Raw genomic sequence first — 11,725 nt, 5'->3', positions numbered from 1 at the left:
TTTTGGTTTTTCCCCCCCCCCCCCCCCCTTTCTTTTGCCATGTCCAACAGAAATCTCCAAGTATCTTTTGGTGAAATTCTTCCAGAATTTTTTGTACAAGTAGTAGGTTTGTTTTTAAAATAGGTTAACTTCACTATTTGCCAAACCATGTTGACCCTCAGTAAAACTACACAAACAGAAAATTTGGACAGAATTTTGGTGACAGGCCCATGTAGCGCCCCCCTATTGGACCAAAATTCTGGCTAAATTTTCTGTCACCCCAACAAGGCTATGTTGACCCTTTACTTGATGGAATTAAACAATGACTCTAAAAATTTCCATTTAAGAATTTATTGATCTTAATGTATTCATATTTTTATCAAAATTGTTTTTAAGAGATCTACTCGAAACGTTAATGACAAATATGATAAAAACGATTAAACATAATACACAATTCACATTAAGAAAATTTCGTGTTTCTCTACAGAACAATTCCAGATACTCACATGGGGAGTGGGCTCCATGTGAGTAAAATAATCCAAAATATTAACTCACCCATCCTATACTATGTGTATTCTGTAAAGTATTTGTAAAACCTTGTTCGGTACTCTTCACATTATCAAATGAGCCATAAATGTGCAGACGTTAGCTTATCTTTTGTTTGATTTCATCTAAGATTACTTAGAATGTTATTAACACTCAACCTTTTCGTGCAAGAAACTGTCTGGAAGCATGAAAGTTGATGATTACCAAAAGCCATTTAAATACTTACAAAATTACAAACCTAAAGCCATTAAATAAACATTGGATTCAATGCAAGAAAGCGTATTGATTAATTTGTATTGCAGCCTCGTCTCAAAGATTTAAATATTAATTAATTCTGCCCAAAAGTTGATTGCATACTTACTGAACATTAATAAAAATTAAATAATCAGATTAATTTCCATTTGCTGGCTGTGGATTTCTTGTTACAATAATTTCATACGTGGGCTTCACATTTGATTGCAAATTTTACGAGTTATATATATGGCTAATAATGATATTTGTGATTGGGCCAAATTTATTAAGTGGTCAATTGGGTCTTTTACACCTTACGGTTTGTGATTAATTTGATGTGGTAATTTTAAACATGTGGGTCAGAAATAAATCCTAATTAGAATTCTAGTCGTAATGGGACGGCTCAATTATTTTCTATATATAAAGGCTAGATCCCCTCTCCTTTTCATATGTTTTATTAGCTTGTCCCATTGATAGCTAATACTTTGTGAGGAGCAAGAAAAGGAAGATCTTGACTGCTATTACAACTATCATTCATATCAATAATGGCTTCCGTGGGTATGAATTCAATTTTTAAATTTATGATTTTGTAATTCTTGGTTCTTAGTATGATTAAAAATAAATTTCAACAATTGGTATCAGAGCCAAACGTGCTAAGATAAGAGTCCTTTATAGGTTTTGTACTTTCAGGTTCGTTGAGAACGCAAATTCCAAGGAGTCACGGTTTAGCATGTTTAACATTGGGATGACTTCAATGTTTTCTTGATTAGTTGCTTAGCCCTTAATTTTGTATATTCTGTACGGGTATTCTTCTACTTGGCATCAATTTACATTGAATTTTGCCGCAGCCGCCAATCAAGATTCTGGAATTAATTTAAGTTTCTATCAGCCACCTTCCTCCTTTTTTTTCTATCTTTCGCAAACGGTAATTAAAAAAAAATGGTGCAAGAATTTTACAGACAAACTGTCACTTTAATTTTGCAAATCTTCGATTTTATCCTTTTACATTAATGGAATAATTAGCCCAGGACGGTAGATTAGATTTAGATAGGACCATTAAGGTCTGTGCCAATTTATAAAAGCTAAAATTGCAGAGAAAATACAATTTGTGGAATCTGAGGTTCTTGGCAGTTATAGTTCAAAAGTGATATTCACAGTGCTCAATCATTTGAGGTGCTAGAAACAAGAACATCATCTGAAAAACTAGGTGCAGTGCCGACACAGAGAGAAAAAAAAAATATGGTTCTCTGTAAATCGAGTTGAAGGTGGAGACGAGGGCTCCTGTTGTAATTAGTCAAGTCTCAAGCCCCGAGTACAATTATCTTTAAGGGGTTAAATTTGCAATTTTAAAAGGATGGCCTTTTTAGCAATTAGGCTATTGGAAGGCTCTATTTGTAATTTGAACTAGGGGTCATATTGCAAATTCAAGATGGTTTTGAATTTGAATTGAGAAGGGTTTCAAAATTGGATTTTTAAAAGGTTTTGACCCTAAAATTTCAATTTCAACCCAATTAAGAATTTTATTTAAAATTGACTCAATTAAAATTGTATTAAATAATAATAATAAAATTAATTGACGACTTTTGTATTATTTCATGCATTTAAATGTTGTCATTATTTGCGCGCTTAAATTTCAATTTGTATATATTGAAATATTGAAATTTGTTGCCTATTTGGTCTCCAAATCACATATAAATTTGTCGTTTATCGATTAATGATTATGAATTGTTAAATAATTATTGTTTTGTAATTGAATTTTTTATAGGCATTGAGGCGATTCTTATTTTCCCACTAAGAGAGAAATATTTTGAAATAAAAATGGGTGATAGCTGTCAAAGTGGCAACTGTCAAAGTGGCACACTCATTATTATTTATTCTATTTTCCCTACAATAAAAATATATGTATATTTTTGTGCAACAATTTTGATTTATTGCATATAATATATTGCCCAAAAGTGTTATTATATGTGATGTTTTGGAAAATGGCATAAGGAAGTTAACGAGTTTACCTTGATTTAGAAATTTCTTTTTGTCCAAAGATGTTGGTATTTCGAAAATCAATGTGATTTTTTTAACTAGTTATATGATGTATTTTAAGAGTACCTTATATCATGTTATATTGTCGTCCCAAAGGTGACTTTATAATGATGCATCTACGCTCTTACCGTAATAAACTTCATATGGTTTTGATTTAAATTACGGATTATCTAATGAATAACACATATTAACTAGTTGGATATTACATCATCCATTTGATTGCATGCATTACGTTTGGATGATATTAAGAGTGATATTTTATGTTTCCACAGCTTATAATGCCTCATCTCTTTTGAATCAATTGTCTGCTATTGAAACCTTGATTGGGAATAAATATGTGAGATGGAAACGAGACGTAGAAATAGCACTTCGTCTTTTGGGCTTGGATTTTGCAATGGAGAAAAAGTTTGAGAAACCCACAAATAAGTGTACCGTTGAATATGGAGCCGAGCATGAAAAGTGGAAAATGGCTAACAAATTCTGTTTGGAAATCATTAAGAGATCAATATTTGATTCCATTCTAGGTGTCATCCCCGATAATGAAAATGTCAAAAGTTTTATGAATGTCATAGGTGAAAAATTTATTGAGTCTGACAAAGTCGAAACTGGGGATCTGATGGATAAATTGATGAGCATGAAATATGATGGTACAAGTGGTATTAGGAATCATGTCATGAAAACGATAAATATATCATCTAAACTAAAGGCTTTTGACATTCACATTGCAGAACCTTTCCTGATCTATCATGTTTTGAATAGCATTCCTATCAAGTTTAATCACCTTAAGGCTGCTTACAATGCTCAGCGGGATAAATGAAATTTGAATGATCTCGTAGCAGTGTGTGCCCAAGAAGAGTATAGGATGCGCCGTGAAACTGTTGAAATTGTACAATTAGCTTTTCAGTCATCACAGAATAAGGACCTTCTCATAACCATAAACCTAAGTTTTGTAAGGGTAATAAGTTTCATTGAAGTCAGCAGAATAAAAATTTTAGTTATCCCAAAGGAGTCATAAAGAAAAATGATCAATGCAAATTCTGTAAAAAGAAGGGTCACTAGCAGAAAGACTGTTTTAAGTACAAAACTTGGTTGGAAAAGAAGAAGAGTCCTCCAAATATTCTCTTAGCCTTAGTTTGTTTTGAGTCTTCTTTAGTAGATTTGCCTTTCAATTCTTGGTGGTTAGATTCAGGAGCTAGTATTCATATTGCGAATTCCTTGCAGGGGTTCACAAGCAAACGGAGGCCAAGTGAGAATGAAGTAAGTTTGAGCGTTGCAAATGAAGTTCAAGTGAAGGTTGAATTCATAGGAGTAGTGAAGTTGACTTTAGAATCTGATTTTTATCTTATTTTGGAAAATACAGTTTATGTGCCACAAATGAGACGGAATTTAATTTCTATATCGAAACTTGATGCTTGTGGTTTTACATTTACTTTTGGTAATAGAACGGTTGAGTTATTTAATGATTCTCGTTTTGATTGGAAATGACATTTTATGTGATAATTTATATAAATTGTTTTTAGCTCCTTTTGGTGATGTCTCGTGTATTACCAATGTATCAAAGAAAATGACTTTAATTCGTGAATCGTTCTCTATGTTGTGGCATAAGCATTTGTGTCATATTTCTAAGGATAGAATGAAAAGATTAGTAAAAAATGATATACTTCCCTCTTTAGACTTCTCTAATTTTGAAACCTGTGTGGATTGTATAAGAGGAAAGCTAACTAAATCTATAAGGAAGGGTTCAACTAGGAGTAATGAAATTTTGGACTTGATACACACTGATATCAGTGGACTTTTGCCTTCTACTATATGTGGGAATAAATACTTTATAACTTTCATTGATGATTTCTCACGACATGGATATGTTTATCTGATTAATGATAAATCTCATGCACTTGAGAAATTCAAAGTTTTCAAATTAGAAGTAGAGAAACAATGTGGAAAAAGTATCAAAGTTGTAAGGTCTGACCGTGGTGGTGAGTATTATGGGAAACATGACGAATCTGGTCAAAATATGGGTGATTTTGCAAAGTTTTTACAAGAGTGTGGAATAGTACCCCAATACACCATGTCAGGGACACCTGAACAGAATGGTGTTTCTGAAAAACGTAATTGAACCCTAAAAGATATGGTTAGAAGTATGATAAGTAGAACAAATTTGCCTAAATATTTGTGGGGTGAAGTTTTGAAAACTGCTATGTATATTTTGAACAGAGTTCCAAGTAAAGTTGTTGCAAAGACACCTTTTGAATTATTGATAGGACGTAAGCCAAATTTGGCTCACTTTAAAGTTTGGAGATATCAAACTGAGGTTAGGATTTATAATCCATTTAAAAAGAAATTAGATCCTAAATCAACTCCTCACTACTTTATTGCGTATAAGGATAGATCCAAGGGATATAAGTTTTACTATCCAAATCGCAGTACTAGAATTGTGGAGTCCATTACTGCTAAATTTCTGGAGAGTGATTTTGGAGATGGTAGGAGTTCCACGTTGAGAAAAATTCTTGTTGAGCCTAATCAAATTATTGTTCTAGTTCCTATTATACAGGAAAGAGTTGGTTCTCAACCAATTGAAATTGTTAATGAAGAACCAAGGAATCAAGAGGAACATCCAATTTCTCAAACAACGATTGTGTCGGTTTCTGAACTACAAGTTAGGAGATCATAAAGGGAAAGAAGATCTGCATTGCCCAGTGATTATATTACATATTTATTGGAAAGCGATTTTAATATTGAGTATATTGTTGATCATGTAACTTATAACAAGCATTGACAAGTCCTGAGGCAAAAAAATGGATAGCTGCCATGGAAGATGAAATGTATTCCATGGAAAGGAATAAAGTTTGGGATCTTGTTGAAGTTCCTCCAGATGCTAAGGCTATAGATAATAAGTGGATTTTCAAAAGTAAATTAGATTCAAAAGGAAACGTTGAACGAAAGAAAGCAAGATTGGTTCCAAAATGTTTCACTCAACGAGAGGGCATTGATTATGTTGAAACCTTCTCCTCTGTTTCGTCGAAAGATTCTTTTCGAATTATCATGGCTCTCGTGGCACACTACGATTTGGAGCTTCATCAAATGAATGTTAAGACATTATTTTTAAATGGAGATCTTTCTAAAATGGTTTATATGAAACAATTTGAAGGCTTTGTTGTGAAAAGAAAAGAGAACTTGGTATGTAAGTTAAACAAATCATTATATGGACTTAAGTAAGCATCTCGACAGTGGTATTTGAAATTTAATGAGGTTGTGACATCTCTTGGTTTTGTTGAAAATATTATTGATCAGTGCATTTATCTCAAGACCAGTGGGAGAAATTTTATCTCTCTTATACTGTATGTTGATGATATTCTACTTGCTAGCAGTAACATAGGGTTGCTTCATGAGACAAAGAAAATGTTGTCTGCTAATTTTGCGATGAAAGATCTTGGAAAAGCTTCCTATGTATTTGGCATTGAAATACATCGTGATAGAAATCGTGGCTTATTGGGACTCTCTCAGAAAGTTTATATACGACGTGCTCTAGAAATGTTTAATATGCAGAATTATGCACCTGGTGATATACCTATCATAAAATGAGATAAATTTAACAAAACTTAATGTCCAATGAATGAGCTAGAAAAGAAATCTATGAAGATGATTTCATATGCTAGTGCTGTGGGGAGTTTGATGTATGCTCAAGTTTGCACTAGATCGGATATAGCATACACAGTAAGTGTCCTTAGCAGATTTCAGTCTAATTCAGGACAAGAATATTGGAAAGCAGCTAAACAAGTTATGAGATATTTGAAGAAAACTAAAAGTTATATGCTTACATTTCAGCGTACAAATCATTTTGAGGTGGTAGGATATTCAGATTCTGATTTTGCTGGATGTCAACATGATTTGAAATCAACCTCAACTTATATTTTTTACATTAGCTGGTGGTGTTATTTCTTGGAAAAGTGCTAAACAGACTCTAGTGGCGTCTTTTACTATACAAGCTGAATTTGTGGCAAGTTATGGGGCTACAGTCCAATCCATTTGGTTAAGAAATTTTATTTCTGACTTAAAAGTTGTTGATTCCATTTCAAGATTGATCACAATCTACCGTGATAACAGTCTTTTCAAAAAATAATAAAAGTTTTGGTGGGTCAAAGCATATTGACATCAAATATTTGGTGGTTGGAGACAGAGTCAAGGAAGAGCAGACGAAAATAGAGCATATCAATACAGAGACAATGATTTCAGACCTTTTGACTAAGGGACTTGCTCCAAAAGTCTTTAAGACACATGTTACTAATATGAGCATTGTGCAAACATTTGATATTTTTGGTTAGTGTGAGTTATTTATGTAAAGAACTACGTTTTGGGCTTGATCCCTTTGCGGGGTACGTAGGCAACCTATATATTTTCGGGTACAGCCCCTTCTGATAATAAAGTATTTTTCCCCTATTCATGAACTATTTTGAGCATGCACTTGACTTATGTCTTTTTATTATAATATTATTTTGATCTCGAGATTTGATATATAAAGACATAAGATAAGTCTCTTTTAGAGACAAGTGGTTTCATTTTGATCCGAAGCATTATGAGGATCGATGTGAATTAGCACAGTTTTGATCACATTTGGTGCTAAGTTCATACCACATACTATCACATTGATTGGAGGATAGGGATCCATGTCGATAAGGATGTTGGCATTTGTAGCCGTGGAATGATCTTACATCGCTTAATTGGTGTAATGACTTCCATGTTCGCTGTTAATATCCGTGTTGGATTGGATCATGTTACGTAAGGTATCATCATTGGAGCTATACTTTTGTGGTCACCTATGTAGTCTAACTCGAGTGTTAAAAATTTGTTATAGCAATCAAATGTTTGTTCAAGTGGGAAAATGTTGAAATAATTCCATACGTGGGCTTCACATTCGATTGCAAATTTTACGGGTTAGATGTATGACTCATAATGATATTTGCGATTGTGCCAAATTTATTCAGTGATCAATTGGCATTTTACACCTTACGGGTTGTGATTAATTTGATGTGATAATTTTAAACATGTAAGCCAGAAATAAACCCTAATTAGAATTCTAGTCGTAATGGGAGGGCTCAATTATTTCCTATATATAAAGGTTAGGTCCCCCCTCCTCTCCATATGTTTTATTAGCTTGCCCCATTGATAGCTAGTACTTTGTGAGGAATAAGGAGGGGAAGATCTTGGCTGCTATTACAACTATCATTCATATCAATAATGGTTTCCGCAAATATGAATTCAATTTTTAAATTTATGATTTTGTGATTCTTGATTTTCAGCATGATTACAAATAAATTTCAATATTTCTGTGTAGTTCACATTTGGATAAACATGCCCAGCTCAGTGAAAGAAGGCCACATGCATCTAGAGATGTCAACAAGTCGAGTCGAGTCGGCTCGCGAGTCAAAATTTGAGGCTCGGGCTCGACTTGGGTAAAATGAACGGGCTTTTTTTCAAGCCCGAGCCTTGCTCGGCCAAAAAAATTTTGCTTGACCCAAGCTGGGCAGGCTCGCTTTTTTATCTTTTTTTTTTTTAAATATAAAGGCAGCCACAGCCGGCTGCCTTAAAAGGCAGCACAACTGACTGCCTTAAGAGGAAGTCGGCTGTGATTGCCTCTCTTAAGGCAGGCAACACAGTTGCGGCTGCGTCTTAAGGTAGCATTTTGTTGCCTAATTTTTTTTTTCCCCTTCTCAAACTCGCGGGGTGGCTCGGGCTCGGCCCAAGCCTTGGCCCGGTTCTACCGTGCCGAGCTATGGGCGGCCCCAGCCGGCGAGCCGAATTGCCATCTCTACATGCATCTAATGTCTATCCAAGTTGCACAAAAACTTGATATGTGAGACGGTAATGAAATCAGAATCTAGAAAGTAAGCGACACTTTGAAAACTGAAGTTTTGGAAAAATTTTAAGTTGGTCACTCAACTTTTATTTCTTTCAAATTAATCATGAAGTTTCAATTCTGTGTTGTGAGAAATTTAAGGTGAAAATTCTCTCTTGGAAAATGATATTAAAGTAAAGAAAGAGAACTGCAAGAATTGGGAGAATTAAAAAGAGTTGGTGAGGATAATTTTCACGAATTTAAAACTAACGATCATATTGAACGAAAACATCTAAAAAAGGACTAATTGTGGGAAGACGAGAGGCCGAGGATGTTAGTTTGAAGTGATCAGATCACAGAGGCCATAGATGAGGGACCATTTGTGCCAAAAAAAAAAAATAAAAAAAATCCTTTAAATATGTAACAAATAAACCAATCAATTGAAATTTATTAACAAATAAGTTTTGTCGGTTTTCGTATTTTTTTTTTCAAATTATCAAAATTTATCGACTGATAATATTTCTTAATTATAAACAAGTATATAAAAGTTAATATGAAATCCAATGAAAACACTCCTTGGAAAATTTAGAAAGTACATAAAAGTAAACAGAATTAAAAATTGCACAATGACAAATTCCACCAGAAATTTTTGGAGAAAAACAGTAAATAGAAAATAAATGAGAAAATTTCCGACATAAATAATCAGTTGCTAATTGTATGTAATATATAAAATTAATAAAATTATTTGAAAAGTATAAAAATACACAATATATATATAAGTTACAAATTGAATTTTTTTTCATCAGTAGTGTATAAATATATATTTTATAAATTTATACTAACGTTTGATTGTAAGGATGAAATTTGGATGGAAAGAAAACGAATTCCAAATAATTAAATTGTTTAGAACTTATTTTCCTAGGAATTGTTAATTAAGACACCGTTTGATTGGGTTTTAATTCAATGGAAAATGGAATTCCACAAACGAATGTCAAAAGATAGATGATTTTCTTGATTTTTTTTTTTGACAATAGAAACAAATTATATCCTCAATACCAGTAAATTTTATCCCTTTAATTGATAATTTTTGTGTAAAACAAAATCAAACGAACACAAAAAAAAAGATGGCAATGGAAACAAATTTCATCCTCAATACCAGTAAATTCTATCCCTTGACAATTTTCATGTAAAACAAAGCTAAATGAATACCAAAAAATACTTTTATTTCAACATTTTTCACGTGAAAAATTATACCAATTAAACACAATAATTTACAATTTCCAGGAAAACAATTTTTAGGTAATTCAATTCCTTGGAATTCGTTTTCTAAGCAATACAATTCCATTTTTGCAATCAAACGAACCCTAAATGTATTTGATTGGTATAATTTTTCGCCTGAAAAATGTTAAAATTTTGAATCTTTTGGCATTCTTTTGATCTTGTTTTTTATGAAAATTGTCAACTAAAGGAGGGGGAAAAAACTATTTTCTCACGAAAGCCAATGGTTTTCCTTAAAAAGCTAGAAAAGAGGGTCCCGTGGAGTGAGAAATGGAAAACCAATTCCATGGAATTTGTTTGCAATCAAACATCCAATTTTATATGGAAATGGAAAATGTTTTCTATTTTCCATGGAAAAAAAAGGGTTATCAAACATTCTAAAACTTCAGAATAAACTTCATAGCAAAATGAGACGTGTTCCTCATGACAATTTATGCTATTTACTTGTTTGATAAAATGCTAAGAAGTGATTATTTACTTGTCCAAAATGCCCAACTTACCCATTTATTAATGTTTAGCATGTTTACTTTTCCAAGCTTTATTTGTGTTTTTTTCCCCCCTTTTTTTCTTTTCTTGGTTTATTAAGTTTCATAATAGATTTCAGTACAATACTTGAATAATTAAACATATATTGTATGCAAATAAATTTATGATCATTATGGCTTGAGCAAGTAGTGTCAATAATTTTGTCCATGGACAAGTTTCTCACTATAGTTTGCTTGCCATAAACTTTCGAACTAAGATTACGTCAAGAGTTGTCGTTGTCAGAAAACAACACCCTTTTAACAAGTATTATTTTTAAATTATTTTAGAAACCTAGGTTGCATATATAGTGCAAGACTATAATTATTTAGAATCGACATACTCAAAGATTTCGTTTCTCTAGTCACTTGTTTGATAATCAAGAGTAAACAATGCCAATGAAGTACTTTGCTTTTAGTCATTCAAGGTCTTTAATATTGCTTGGTTGGAATCATCCTAAAATCATGAGGTTAATTTCACTAGTTTTATCATCCACTTAATTATCAATCATTATCTTCACTAGAAGTTAACTAGGGCCTACTAGAAAGAATAACACGCTCAAAAAAGATATTTTGATCGTTTTTGCTGATATTTTATCCGAGTTATGACATATTTCTCACGCATGATTAGTAGACTAAAAAGTTATAAAGTTTACCAATTAATTTACCATCTTCTTTAATTCTATAGAGTCTTGTAAACATAATTAGTATAGTATTCACAAATTATTTATCTAGTTGATCATAAAATATTGAACAAATTGGAAAAAAAAAAAATAGCATTAGGTTATCAAGTGTAAGTAAAGAAATTGTGGGTTTATGTACAAGTTGCATTAGTTTAGTCACCCAACCAACCAACATAGATATGACAATGTAATGCACAATTTTAATTAATTGCCCCAACTCGGATGTATAAGACAAAAATGTTGGAGCTTTATAGCTGTTTTTTCATCACTTCAAATTAAAATACTAGAAAGAGTTGATAGATCCTATCCTAGTAATAAAACCACATACCTTAGGGCATATTTGGCACAATAAATTCATACCATAAAAAATGTTCTATGTCACACGAGATTTAGTCTAAAAAGTTAAACTAATGTCGTTCGTGACAAAGTGTATCGAAATATATTTTTAGACACTTATGACAAAGTTCTAACAAATATATTTTTAACTAGTAAAATTAAATATGGAGCATATTACTTAATTTGATAATAACATTAATTTCATGGTCGAAATAAATACATTTTTAACTCATAAGTATAAATAAGTAATATATGAAAAAATATATTAGAAAAACTTTAAT

Source organism: Olea europaea, unplaced genomic scaffold (genome assembly GCF_002742605.1).
Source record: "Olea europaea var. sylvestris unplaced genomic scaffold, O_europaea_v1 scaffold1344, whole genome shotgun sequence".
In the NCBI taxonomy this organism is placed as follows: domain Eukaryota; kingdom Viridiplantae; phylum Streptophyta; class Magnoliopsida; order Lamiales; family Oleaceae; genus Olea; species Olea europaea.
Note: the sequence above shows the minus strand (reverse complement) of the source record.